Source organism: Pinus tabuliformis, chromosome J, assembly GCF_031772625.1.
Source record: "Pinus tabuliformis cultivar Carrire ecotype Pingquan chromosome J, CPIR1, whole genome shotgun sequence".
Lineage (NCBI taxonomy): Eukaryota > Viridiplantae > Streptophyta > Pinopsida > Pinales > Pinaceae > Pinus > Pinus tabuliformis.
Window position 1 is genome coordinate 206,292,633 of NC_142295.1, and position 15,187 is coordinate 206,307,819.

Sequence of the window (15,187 nt, forward strand, 5' to 3'; positions counted from 1 at the left end):
TCGTTCATCACGAACACGACTTCCCAATAGGCTGTTACTTCAGTCCTGGTGCAACCCACCATTCTGAATACTCTTGTATCATCAATCCCAGTTACACGTCAGACACAACTGACAGTTTCAAAGATTGTCTCTGTCAGTTCCTCCATCCCGCTAGTCAGTGGCCAGATTGTGCCACCGCCTGGGGGGCAGAATCTGAATGTTTCTATGGTGTCAGGTGCCACTAATGTGAGCGACTCACATGCTTGGTATAAACTAGCCTTCTTTTGGTATTATTTATAACCCTGTTGATCCTACTGGATCAAGCAATGTCCAGTACCAACAGGTTCAGAATCCCGTTGGTCCGTCTGGATTGAGAAACATTCAGTATCAACAACCCTATGTGGCTCAGGTCCAATACCAAAATCCTTAAGTTCCATATGGCTCTCGAGGATTGGTTAATTAACCTTACACCCTCCAACCTATGCAATACAACCAGCCTGGCTATGACCAGATTCAGTTCAATAATTTCCCGGGCACTGTTCAAGTACCCTTGCAACAGCAAGGACAGCCTCTACAACAACAAGGGCAGCCTTTGTTACCGCAAGGGCAACCTTTGTTGCAGCAAGGGCTCTCTGCGCAACAACAAGGGCAAATTATCCCGCAGCAAGGTCACCTGCAACAACCGCAAGGTCAATCCTTACAACAGTTGCAGCAAGCCGCGCAACAACAAATGCAATATGCTTCGCACACCTCTCAACCCATACCCTCGCAGGGCCAACCTCTGCAACCCCAGGGACAAATTTTGCAACCGCAAGGTCAACCCTTGCAGCAACAAAACCAACCAGGGCAGCAACAACCCTTGTATACATACCAACAAGGTCAACCTTTGCAGGGGCAGGGTCAAGGTCAAGTCCTACAATAGCAGGCCCAAAACCTTCATGTCTCAGGTCAACGGGTTCAAAATCCTGCCAGCCAAGGGCACCAGGTACAAAATGCCTACGTCCAAGGGCAACAAGTGTATCAACCTTATGCCCAAGGACTACAAGTCTAGAATCCTCTTGTTCAAGGACAACAGGTTCATTAGTTGTATGTTCAAGGATAATAGGTCCCATATCCATATGTCCAAGGTCAACAGGCTCAACAACCTTTTAACCCGTACGTTTCTTATCAACAACCTATGCCTGGACAGTTTCAAGGTATTCAAGGTCAAAATCCTCCCTATGGTCAAGGTAATCCGCAATGGGGGCAGCCTCAGATGCCATATGGCCAAAATCCCCCACTGTGGGGCCAAAATCCTTACCAATAGGGATGGGCTCCTCCCTATGGACCCGCTTATCGACCTCCCATGCCTTTTAACACTCAATTACCCTTCTTGGCTACACTTGAGTTGCCAGATGTATTGCGCCTTATGAATGATCTGATCCTTCATTCATCGTACTAGCCTCATGTGTCATCCAGATACCAAGTGATTGCCCAAAGTTCGATGGAAAAGCTAAAGAAAATCCTTAGGCCCATGTGATGACATATCACCTCTGGTGCTCGTCAAACTCGTACGTAGACGATTCCATTCGACTTCGCATTTTCCAACGAACCCTCATGGGTGTTGTAGCGAAATGGTACATCGAGCTACCTCAAACTATTTACTATGACTTTAACTCTTTAGCCATGGCTTTCCTTGCACATTTTCAGTTGTTGGTTCGCTATGAAACTGACACCTATTTGCTCACATCGCTTAAGCAAGATACTACGACACCCATCTCTGATCACATCCATGAATGGAGATGTTGACATCGCCTGATCAAATTCGAGATTGCTGATTAGTTGCTCACTGAATGGTTTACCAAATCATTCGTAGCCCTAATTTCTCGTGATATAGCTATGGGTGGATGCACTACTGAAGAGAAGGCCATCGCTCGTGCCCAGTAATTGGACCTTGTTTACTCTCAGGCCGACACTCTATACAAGTTATTACCCAATGGTCCGCGACTATCATTCGATCCCGCAGCATCAAATTCACCAATTGTTCCTCTCGTTGATGGAGTTATTGGTTCAGTATCCCAGACCCCTGCTAAATTTTTTTCCAAACAAAGGTCGATCTCGAATGTTGCTCCTAATAGTTCGTCTCAGAATCCACCTGGCCCTGGTAAACCTCAGAGGTCCACGATGTCCAGTCTACCGCAGCGGACAAATCCTCGAAAGGAAAAAAGAAAGGCAAAGGGAAAGCTAAATCCGATAACCCAAAACAGGGTCCTCCCAAATCGTCTAATGGCGAATCTTCGCAATGGAAACCTAAGTATCCCTGCCTCACTTGCGAGGAGGATCACTACACTAAGGATTGTCCTCGACAATCCGAAGTTAGTCGCCTGCTCAAAGGGACCCCTGTTGTCCTCAAAGAGCCATTTCCGTCTCAGCAGACCCAAATGGTAGACCATCCTTGATCTACATCCTCCAGATCTCAAGTGTTCATGATGAGCACACCCATTAGTGTGGCTACCTGATCGAAAGACTATCAAACTTCAGCTCCAGCAGCTAGGAAAGAGAAAGAAGTCGTACCTTCTTCTTCTACCCTGATTTTTTTCCCTTTGCAGATTGAGCGCCCTAACCCTAATTTCGCTACACGACCACCCTCTTGAGGTGTGCTACGGAAATCCTCATATAATCCCAATGCCCGAGCTGCTCAACACTACAATATTGGTGAGGATATGGCACAAGTGTCGTCATCCATGTCGGCTCTCGAGGTACTCCAAAGCTGCCCATCGCAGCGGAAATCCTTGCTGTCAGCTATCGGGGCATCGATCCCACAGATTCCAATTTGATATGTTTTGATCTAGAGAACCATGTTCCACGGCTCCCTCATCAAATTTCCTTTCTTATTCAGGTAATCATCAATGAGAAGACCATCCACCGCACTGTCATCGATGAAGGTGCTTCCACCTGCATTATGTCGACTGCATGTTGGAAGGCTATTGGTTCCCCTGCACTGAACCAGTCTCCGAATTCTTTGGAAGCTTTCGATGGGCACGATTCGTGACTGTTTGATGTCTTACCTAACCTTGCCATCACCTTAGAAGGCAAAACAATGCAAGTCGAAGTAGAAATTGTTGAGGCCAATCTCAATTACAATCTTCTACTCAGCCGAAGTTGGACTCATGTCATGCATGCCGTGGCCTCCTCCTTGTTTCGCGTGATTCATTTTCCCCATCAAGGGAAAATTGTCACCGTCAATTAGCTGTCTTTCTTTGCCTCTTCCTCCTCGGATGGCAATGTTTCGTACGTCAAGCACTCTGGTGCTCCCTATGAGAGTGTGGGGGAAGGTCTCTTCAAAGATTCTGCCTTAATGGGAATTTTTCCACTTCCACCTCCTCATGTTGCCTCTGTCAACATGATCTTGGTCAAATCTGATCCCTGGGTCATACTTGCACTAGATCTTGTTGATACTTGGGGCGAGGTTATGCCGCTTAGTCCCACCGAAGTCAATTACATGGAAATTGTTTCAGCTTCGAACTTTGCATCCTTTGATTCTCATATGTCAAAGACCTCTCTCGATGTGTACTCTCAATCCCCCTGGCTTGGCACTTTGGAATTGTCTGATCCCTTAGCCGAGACCTTCCTCGCCAATGAAGGTATCATGGAAATCATGTCTCTTGAGGAATCACCATGGATCGATACTCATCATTGCTCCTCGTTCCTGCCTCGCCCGACATTCATGTCTACCTCTTTCGAAGAGTACTCTTCTCCATTTTCGCCACCAACTATTACCCATGAAGTATGGACGGAAGGAAATTTGGGTAATATTACCCAAACGATGTCGATTGGCATTTCTATCAAACCCGATATTGTTGAACATGTTCATATTGGGGTATCTTCTTCTCCGGATGAGATCAAGACATATACTCGTCTATTTCAAGAATTCTGTGATGTGTTTGCATGGTCTTACGAAGAAATACCTGGCATTGATCCTAGCATTGTGGTGCACGAAATACCAACATATCCACACACGAAGCCCGTTCGCCAACGGCTTTGCCCGGTGCACCCTGGGAAGGCCGCTGCCATTAAGAGTGAAGTTGAAAATCTTCTCAAGGCTGGGTTCATCTATCCCATCCCCCTTATAGATTGGGTGTCCAATATTGTCCCGTGACTAAAAAACAAGGCACGATCCACGTTTGTGTGGATTATCGAGATCGTAATCGTGCATTTCTTAAAGGCAACTATCCTACTCCCTTCATTGATCAAATCATTGATGAATGTGTCGGGAGCAAGATATTTTCCTTTATGGATGGTTTTTCTGCTTATAACCAGATTAATATTACACCGGTCGATCAAGAAAAGACAACCTTTATTTGCCCATGGGGTATGTTCGCGTACAAAAAGCCCCCTTTCGACCTCAAAAACACTGGAGCCACGGTCCAACGGGCAATGTCCTACGCGTTTCATGATATTTACAACATTGTCCAGCCTTACTTGGATGACCTTCCTGCTCATTCTCGTAAGCGCCAAGATCACCCAGACCATCTTCGACAATATTTTTCTACGTTGCAGACACTATAACATTTGGTTAAATCCGCACAAATGTTTTTTCTGCATGGAATCAGGACGACTCCTCGGCTTCATCATTTCCAAGGATGGTATTTGCTTGGATCCGCTAAAAGTCGAGGCCATTGTAAATTTACCCCCTCTTTCCTCACTTCACCAACTCCAGAGCCTGCAAGGAAAGGCCAACTTTCTTCATCGTTTTATACCCAACTATGCTAGGATAGCCATAGGATTTACCCGGTTGCTTAAACAAGGAATGCCCTTTGCATGGGACGTGGTGGCCCAAAAATATTTTGATGATCTCAAGGTCGTCCTCATAAATTCTCCTCTGTTGCATCCGCCGGACTATTATCGAGATTACTTCCTTTACCTAGATGCGACCCCTAGCACCATTGCTATGGTTTTGGTCCAAGACAATAATGAAGGCAGTAATCTACTACCTTAGTCAGAATATGCTCGACACTGAAACACATTATGTACATGTCGAGAAGTTGGCTTTGGCTGCTGTTCAGGTTGTTCAACGCTTTCAACACTATATCTTTTTATGTACGACTACAATGATTTCTGAATGCAACCCTATGACCTATATCCTAAATCGTTAGTTGATGGGGGGCAAGTATTCTAAATGGATTGTCATCCTGCAAGAATTCGATTTGGTCTTCACTACGGCCAAATCTAAGAAGTCACTTGTTTTCGCCGAATTGATTTGTTCCCTCCCCTCCAAGGCTCTCCCTGCTGGTGCAGATGAACAAATTCCAGATGAGACCCTTTTCCTGATTAGCACCCTTGATCCATGGTACGGTGATATCATCGTGTATCTCCAAACGTCCACGTTTCAGTTCGTGTTGACCAAGGATGATTGTCGAAGGATTCGACATCATTCCCAACCCTATCGTATTATTGGCGATACTTTATACTGTGTCAGTGTCGGTTAAGTTCTTCGTCGATGCCTTACGATTGAGGAAGCTGAAAGAGCTCTCAATGATTGCCACTCCGGGGCATGTGGTGGTCATATGTTTGGTTACGCTACAACTCAAAAAATCCTTCGCGCTAGTTATTTCTTGCCATCTATCTTCAAGGACTGCATTCTTGCTATCCTTAAGTGCCACGAATGCCAAATTTACCAAGGCAAGATGCGCGCCCCACTCGCTCACCTACACCCCGTCATTACCGTTGGTCCCTTTGCCAAATGGGGCATCTATTATATGACATGTAACCCTCGTTCGGCCAGGAGGCATGGCTATATTATCGTCGTTGTGGATTATTTCACCAAATGGGCTGAAGCGATGCCTACATATTTTGTATACGGTAAGACGACGACTCAGTTCCTTTTTAACCATGTTATTTCCAGGTTTGACGTACCCCAAGCCATTGTCACAAACCATGGCTCCCATTTCAGAGATTACATGATGGCTGAGTTGACATCTGCATTAGGCTTATGCCACGATGGCTCGACCCCATATTACCCTCAAGCCAATGGCTAAGTTGAAGCCGTGAACAAAGCTTTGGTCACAATGCTTTAGCATACTATTGGGATGCACAAGTCAAATTGGCATCTCATGCTCTTCTCAGCTTTGTGGGCCTACCGAACCTCAACCAAAGATGCCACTGGTTTCACACCATTCCAACTGGTCTATGGTTTGGAAGCAACATTTCCAATCAAATGCGAGATTCCTTCACTCAAGTTAGTTGTTGAACTCCTCCCCGAAACATCACCTCAATAGGAATGCCTCTTATATTTAGAGCGACTGGACGAGACTCGCTATCTCGCTGCCTTGGTCATCGAAGCACAAAAGAAACGGGTCAAATCCCATTTCGATCAGTCAGTCTCCCCTCGCGCATTCTCCAAGGGTGATTTGGTCTTGTTATACGACCAAGCTAACGATAAGCTGGGGGCAGGCAAGTTCGAACCTATGTGGCATGGGCCCTATATCGTGAAATGCGTTTTGTAGAAAGGATCCTATGAGCTTATTGATTATGAAGGAATCTTCTCTATAAGCCCCGAAACAAGCTTTACCTCAAAAAGTACTATACTTAGGTCATCTTGCATGGTTACTTATGTACATTAGTGTGTGATTCATTTTTGTACAACGCGGTTTTGTGTGATAGTTTTTCAAACAACTTTCTTATTTACTATGCTTTTCTTGCTTTGCAGATGTCTGCGACTCCTCATGTTGGTTTCACTGATGGTGCTTGTCATAGTACCCAGAACCTATCATCTGCGGCATGGGCTATCTATGACCCTAATAGTGAGTTGATTGATCTTCAAGGTATCTGCCTAGGTCACACAACCAACAACATTGTTGAATACAGTGCGGTCATTGAACTGTTGTTAGAAGCCATCTCTCTGGGCACTAGAGAATTGGTTGTCAACCTGGATTCACAGCTTGTCATCCTTCAACTCAACGGGAAATATTTCGTCAAGAACCCTCAAATATCGAGAATTTATCTCCTTATCCATATATTGGAAAGAAATTTTGATTATATGACATATCACCATATTCCGAGACGCATGAATACATTGACCACTGCATTAGCTAATTACGTGTTGGATAGACATTTATGAAACATGTAAAAGATAAGACAAACCATTTATACCATAATAGACAGGAAAATACAACATATATATATATATATATATATATATATATATATATATATATATATATATATATATATATATATATATATATATATATATATATATATATATATATATATATATATATATGGTGAGAATGTTTGATACATCAGAACCCCAAAAATAATATGTGTCTAAAATAACATCAGTGGCTCGCAGGCCTCATACATCCGTGGCACGCAGGCCTCAAAAAATATGTAAGTGCTGGACCTAGGAACTAATTAGCATGGTAGCATGAGACAACTCGTGCAACACGACTCAGCAATCGGCGGATCTGATCTGAGACTCCCACCGTGTGTCTCTGGTACCGACGGGGCATGTCTCCTATCCGAGCATACTCCGGGATACCATGAGTTAACCCCTCAAGGTTCCTCGCGATATCCTCCTCATTGTCGCTCCCTTCCTGATAAGGGGCGACAACATCAATAGGGCGAGGGGCGCGCCTAGCTATTAGGGACATCCCAACTGGCCACTCTGGTCCAACATCTGCATAAACAAGAGAAATATTATAAGCACATATATACCAAAAACAATTAAAAAATCTCAAAATTAAAAATTTGATTTTTTACCTTCGTCATCGAAGTCCTCTCCATCTGGTAAGGGCATATCTGGATCTCTGCGGAAATCAATGCCGTTGTATGGCCAATCCTCCACGACGACCTTCTGTCGTCGTAGCCATGAAAAGAATGCAGGTTGGTATGACATATGCTGACCCCCAGTGATCCTGGGCATCAAACGATCAACGTGAATGGCTTTGCTAATCACCCTCGACCGGCGCGATTCCTTGCCTGGAAATCACACCAACCGAGGGCGAATTGTTTTTCAAAAACCTCCCTAAAAATCTAAAAATATGGCTAAAAGCAGGAATAAATAGAATGGAAATGGAGCTCATGGATTCGGCTGTTACTTGGTACTGACGACTTGTCGGTTGACCTCCTGGATCTCCCGTAATCTGCTCCAGAACAATTAGGGTAAAAGTGGGTAAAAAGTCTTCACAGCAAAGGTAAAATGGTTAATGGTAAAAATATATTTACTTTTCCCCTTTTTATTCATTTTTTTCATGAAAATACCATGTTTTGTAAATATTTTGACCTATTTTTGCGTAAAGGACTTGATAATACACTTTACCTTAGTTGTGCAGCAACAGGTGATGGATGTTCGATGATGATGATGAGTCACATTTCAGCTCTTTTCTTGATTCGTTAAACTCATATGAAAAGATCACCGAGTATTTTTTCCCTTTTTGACTCGTTAAAGAGAATAAAAACGGGGGGTCAGCTTTTAGCGCTTTTCTGACCCTCTAAAAACGAAAAGGTAGCCGAGCCCTTGTCGTTTCAAACTCGTTAATGGATGCGAAATGTCGTGCGCCAGTATAAGTTTACCCCTTTTTCAGGCTAGGAGGCACTGTTTACGAAAAAGGTACTCCTTGACTGAAATGGTCAGGCGGTTGTCTCAAGTATTGTTTTCTATCTTTTCAGGCTCGAGAGACATAAATGTACAAAAAGGGACCATGTGGAGTTTTCTTTTACGTTTCTTTTTCAAACTCTCTAACACATGAAAAATATATCGAGTTACACCTTTGTCGGGCTCGTTAAAGTATTAAACGACATCGGATTCGTCACCATGACGAACATGAGCTTCTCCTACCTAGGGCTTGCTAAACTTACTAGGTCGGATTCGTCCGAAGGATGAACTTATAGTGCAAGCATATGCTATCCCTTTCAAGCTTGCGATTTAAAAATAATTGGGGTACCTGCCAGAAATGGTGGGGGGGAATTTGGAAATCCATCAGTCGTGTCAGTAGCTCACTCTTGAACATGACACTCTTTGCTTCGTGTCAGGTTGGGACATCCTCCTTTGCATCATTTACCTTCCTGGGTTTGCGCTGTTCAATTTTGCCTTCCATTTGATCTCTCCACATCATCATGACCACCGATTCCATGGATCCAAACGCTACCAAACTTCCAGTTGTGTCACTGATATGTTCAAGAGTTGTCCTTCTACAGTTACACTTACCTTTGTTTCTCTATATCATCTGAAATCATTTTGGATCCTCTTGTCTCGTGTCGATGATGTGGGATTCTTTATGGCCCTCCTTCGACACGGTCGCTTTCCGTTGACTTCAACTCATTACCCAGGAAGTTGATTGAGAGACTCCCTTCCAGTACCTTAGAGCTTGCATGCCCTAATGGCAAGTTCTTCGCACTTGACGACAAGTTTACATCATTGGCTTTCGATTGAGTTATTTCACCAGTGTTCGACATCAGTTCCTATATTCACATTCCGTGGATTGTGCTGATAGTACCTTGAGGACCATTGTCATTATTGGTGGTTTCTCTCGTGCTTGTTAACAGTTTACATCATTGACTGGTAATCAAACGACTTTCTAGCATGTTCAACGTCAACACATCTATTTGCATGCTAGGATATGTACTTTGATCGAGTCATGTTGGAGTGCAAGACCCTGGACTCATATCACAAAAGTCCAGGTTGCGAAGTGGTGTGACATGGTTGTGATGATATGCATGTCTCTTTCAGATGGTTGGCTGCGACCAAACCATGAGTTATCATATGTGATCCTTATGATTATTGGATGGCTGCGACCGTACCTTGGTTTTGTTATGATCCTCTTTAACGGATGGCTGCACCCATACTGGATCCATTTACATGATCATTCTCTGGATGGTTGTGTCCATGCCACGATTCATGCATCACTTGAAAGAGATCTCAGTTTATGTATATGTATCTATACTTGCTTGCAGGTTTTCTGATGGCATACCGATTCCCCGCACTGGTTTATAAATCATTTCACCCCTTACTCCAGTTCGACCTTCACGCTTTAGGGGGCAAATGTTACACAACATTTTGTCATTTTCCCTGTAATCCCCATTCCTTGATCCTGGAGGACCTCTACAGTGAACCTCACATGCTTTGCCTTCATGAAGAAACTCCCATTGTGTCCCTCTTCATGATCAGATCATTTCCCCTTTGCGCCATTTCCCTTGAAACCTCTGTTTTTCCTAGTTTACAAGCCCGACGCTAGTGGCCTTTGTCTTCCCCGTGCCAATGTGCAGAGATTAGCACTACTCCTTGCGTCGACCGGAGCGACTGAGCTGTGTTTCAGTCGCACCGGTCCTATTATGGAAAGTTTTTTAAATTAGAGCCAAAGCTTCCAACTCTAGAAGCTCTGTAACAGAAGTCTGGTAAATGGTTTGGCCAGATGGGGTCGAGGATGACAGTTTGGGCTCCTTTCCCCTATAATGATGGAACTACCTCAAGGGATAAGTCCTTCTCCCATGAGAAGAGGATCCATCCCCCATCCATATTTCCTATATAAACCTCCCTTCGTCCCAAGCACAAGCTAGTGTGAGTGTTATAGTTGCAGAGTTTTGGTTGAGTGTTGATGCTATTTTGGTTTGGAGTAGACAAGCAAGTTATTACTAGTTGTAGCTGTCTAGTTGTGTGAGGGATAAGTGTGTTTTGGTTTGGAGTGAAGCCTAAAGGGAAGATCTTTAAAAATATTGTTGTTTGAAGCCGTCATGGAATGATAGCAGAAGTGTGTGGGAACCTGGTCTTGTGAGAGGAAGACTGCAACGTCAATACGAATGCTTGTAATCTCTCTTTGATATTAATATATGCAACTATCAATTGATTTCCTACATGTTTTGTAATATTACATATTCATGGCTTAATGTTTCTTGACTTGTTAAGTAGGTTGAATTGCAATTTGTCTATTATTATGTTTGTTGTCTGCTGTTGTTTACTTGTTTCAGGAGCTTGAAGAAGGAAGCGAGCTGGACCGAGCAAGCGAAGACATCATCAAATAGGATAAGGGACCCAGAGGTAGGCCCTCTTGATTGATTCTAACCTAAGGAAATCTTCCATAGAATGTATCTGTTGTGGTTAGACCCATTATTGGGCTAGAGGAATTTGTTCGTGTCTGCACTTATAATTTTACTTCACCACAATGGTCAACACCTCTGACCCATGGTACATCATTAGCATCAACTAGTCACCATAATTATGGTCAACATCTCTGACCCATGGTATACAAACTAGTCCCGTTTCACCATAATTTTGGTTAATATCTTTGACCCATAGTGAAACCCTAGGGACACACTCAATTCATTTGAGTAATTCTTGTCCCAATTTTGAAGGCCTCACTCAATCCACTTGAACAATTCTTGTCCTAATTCTAAATGTGCTCACTCAACCTGTCAGGAGAGTACTTATGAGCTTGATGTTGAAAGGAACCCACTCAACCTTATGGTTGAGTAATTTTGGGCCTTTAATCTAGACCATTCTCCCTATTCCTAGACAACATACTTGATCCAAGGAGAGTGATTGTCCCTGATGCTACAAATTCAACAGTCCCTCTTTCCGAGAGAGACACTCTCAACTACTCCAAGTGTGTCCTTGAATTAATACAAGCTTCATCCCGGGACAAAGGCTTTGTCAACAACCTGTTCATCTGTAAAATAGTACTTAAGCCCCATTTCTCCCTTCTATACTATGTCTTGGTACTATATCTCACTATTCTTTGACTTGTCATCATGGTCATCTCTCCCACTTGATCAAACAATTTCTGCAAATAGATTTTGAAGCCATATTACTTCACAACTCACCAATCCAAGCTACAATATACTCAAGCTCTACAGTACATGAGTGCAACAAATTTCTACTTCTTTCTCATCCAAAAAATCATAGTGGGGCCTAAAATAAAGAAATATCTTGATATACTCTTTATGTTTCCCGCACCCACTACCCAATTTGAATCTATATATTCCAGTAACTACACTTCATCATTTCAATCCATATTCAATTGTACCATGTTTTCTGGTCAACCTAACTAGGTGCTTTGTTTCTGCAACAAATGTTGTTGTGGAAACTCTGGTTGCTCTCTCTACCACTATTGATATCTAGTTATTGAAGCACATCAACTATCTAATATGACAATCTCAATGATAGTTTAAAAGAATTGTAACAATACACTTCCTTTGACTAAGGAAGATCTCATCCAGCGTATGCCACACTTCAAGAAGTAATGTATCTAACCAAGATCCTTTATTTCGATCCTAGAGGTCAAATCCTTCGAGCATTGAAGAGGGATTCCCTCTATCACATGAGTTCTTCATCAAATTCACACCATCCCTAATATATGACAATTGGATCAAATGTCTTTTCATAGCCTTCTCCCTCTTACTAGGAGAATCCTCGTGAATTTCGCTTTGTGCTTCTCCAAGTTTCCAATTATTGCATACTTCGTCTTGGAAATCATTGTTGACTTCTTTTCGGCACAACCATGGCATCCTTCAAACTTGTTAACGTGCCTACTTCCTTTGAACTAGGATCTCATTTGGTCATTAGGCACAATTTTAGATGTTTGTACAATTTCTCACAAATCATTGATTTTTGGAAGAGTCCTCTTCTCACAAGATTTGCTTTGTTCTTCTAATGCTTCCATCTACTACCAGTGCCTTAACAACCTTCACTATGTACCTGCAATTTTCACTAGGAGGTCATGGAAGAACAATTATAACCAAGAAAAAGATACAAAGATAAAAAACTTACTAATAGTAAAACAACAATAATAATAATAAAGGAAGAGATATAAGTTACTCATATTTTGATCGATTGAAGGGAATTTTCAACTCCCTCTTGATCCATGCCATCTTGTAGAAATCATCCTATTCAACCTTAACATTCTTGTCTTCATCATCAATTACTTTCCTTCCTTGCATTAACTTACTTTTCCTTTGCATGAGTTAGGGTTTCTTCATCCAACAGAATCATCATCTTTCAATACTTTAGGTCTAGGGTTTTTCCCACAAATCTTAGGGCTTTCTTAATCATATCTTTCACTATTACCTAAGATTTACAAACCCTCATACTATTAGATTTTCCAAGAGGGTCTCATAGCACAAGTGTTATGACTCTTATTTTTAGCTCCTTTCTTGAAACAAATCACATTGATCAAAACTCTGCCATATACTAAACATTAAATGCCATTCTGATGTCAGGAACATATCTCAACCAATATAATCATGATTAGTATATGATTTCCTCAACATGAATAGTGCATGGGATTCAAACATGTGTATCTACGTGACTCGGTTATACATAATATCCACGGTGTTATTTTATCGTTGCACAATGTTTTGGCCCTGAAAAGGATTCCAAGAATTGGGCTTGATCATATCTCCATCAAGAAACAATCAATTGTCAATTTGGATCCACTCGGTGGGGCCTCAAATTCCTTTGAGATTAATCGGAAGAAGAAAAGGGAGTTAAAATACAAGAGCATTCCACTCTGTGGTGGTCTTCGGTCTGATTTAAATTCCTGCTTCTCTGAAGTCATGGAGGTGGTCCTATTCCCTACTTTCAATCTTGGACCTGCAAGCACTTCATATGAAGGTAAAGATGTAACATACTCACAGGACCTTAGAGCAAGATTTCCTGCTAAAAATGGTCGCCAATGAAGATCATGTCTCTAAATGTCAGAGGCTTGGGATCTGCCCAAACAACAAGATCCTTAAAGCACTTCATAAAAACTAGAGGACCATCCATTGTTCTACTGCAAGAAACCATGACATCAAAGGAAAAAGACACTAATATTTTGTTTGAGATTTGTCTGTTGTGGACTGGTTGCACTAAAAATTCACAAGGAAATTCTGGGGGCCTGGAGGCTATATGGGATGAAACAATCTTCAAATTTTAGGCATACTCCTATTGTGTTGGCATTATTTTGACAAGCCGTTGTAGAGACTAGTCCTTTAGATTCCGAGTGATGAATATATATGCACCATATGCAAATCGTAGAGTCTTTTGGGACTTAATTAAGTCCTCGAGAATTCTAGACATCCATCCTCTAATCATTGTTGGGGATATGAACTTCACTATTGTTGAAAACGAAGTTTGGGGACACACAACCAGAATGGATTTGATGGCTAGATATTTCAAAGAACTGTTAGATGAAAACACCCTCAGAGATGTGGCTCTGTCTCTCCTATGTCCAACATGGAAGAATGGTCACTCCAGAACATAGGGTATTGCTAAAAGAATCGATAGATTCCTGGTCGATTCAATCTTGTGCCATAAATTTAACCAGATCCAATCCTGGGCCTTCTTCTCCGACATTTCAAATCACAGTGCAATTATGTTGGAATGGAATGCTGAGTTGGATTCTCCCAAGAGACCCTTTAAATTTAACCTAGTGAGGCTGGATGATTTGGAATTTCATAGACTAGTTCTCCAATCTTGGTCTTCTCTAGTTGATTCTCTCTCTGGTTGTCCCATATTGCGGATCAAGGACAAACTTCTGTGACTAAAAAAGGTGGCTAGAACTTGGATTTTCAACAAGAGAGTTGCCCTCTATAATGAGATGCAATTTTTAGATAATGAAATTGAAAGGCTTTGGGAGTCAATTTCCGCAGGTCTATTCTATGTTTGACAACAACGAGCAATCTTGAATTTAGTGACAAAGAAAGACAAAATCCTCCAATCACAAGAAGCGAAATGGAGGCAGAAATTCCGCCTTACATGGATCAAGGGTGGTGATCGTAACACAATTATTTTCATCAAGCAGCTTCCAAAAGAAACCAAATCAACTCTATCTTGACCATTAAAGATCTAGCAGGGATCACTTATACATCTAATATGTAAATAAAAAGGGAGGCTCACAGGTTTTTCAAAGATTTATTTAAAGAAAGAGAGGGAGACTACATGCCAAAAAAATTGAGTTTCGTTGAAATTCTTCCTCATGGCCAAAGATGAGGATTCAATATTGTTGTATAATCCAATCTCGTTGGAAGATCTACTATAGACTATCAAGGAGATGGCCAAGGACAAAAGCCCTGGGTCTAATGACTGGTCGATCGAATTGTTCCTTTTCTTCTTCGACATGATGGGGCCGAAATTGGTGAACATGGTGGAAGTAGTTCGCATCTGTTGGCACATCCCAAGTGTTATCAATTCCACTTTCCTTACTCTTATTCCAAAGAAAAAAGACTCTCTCTCACTCTCTGATTTCAAGCC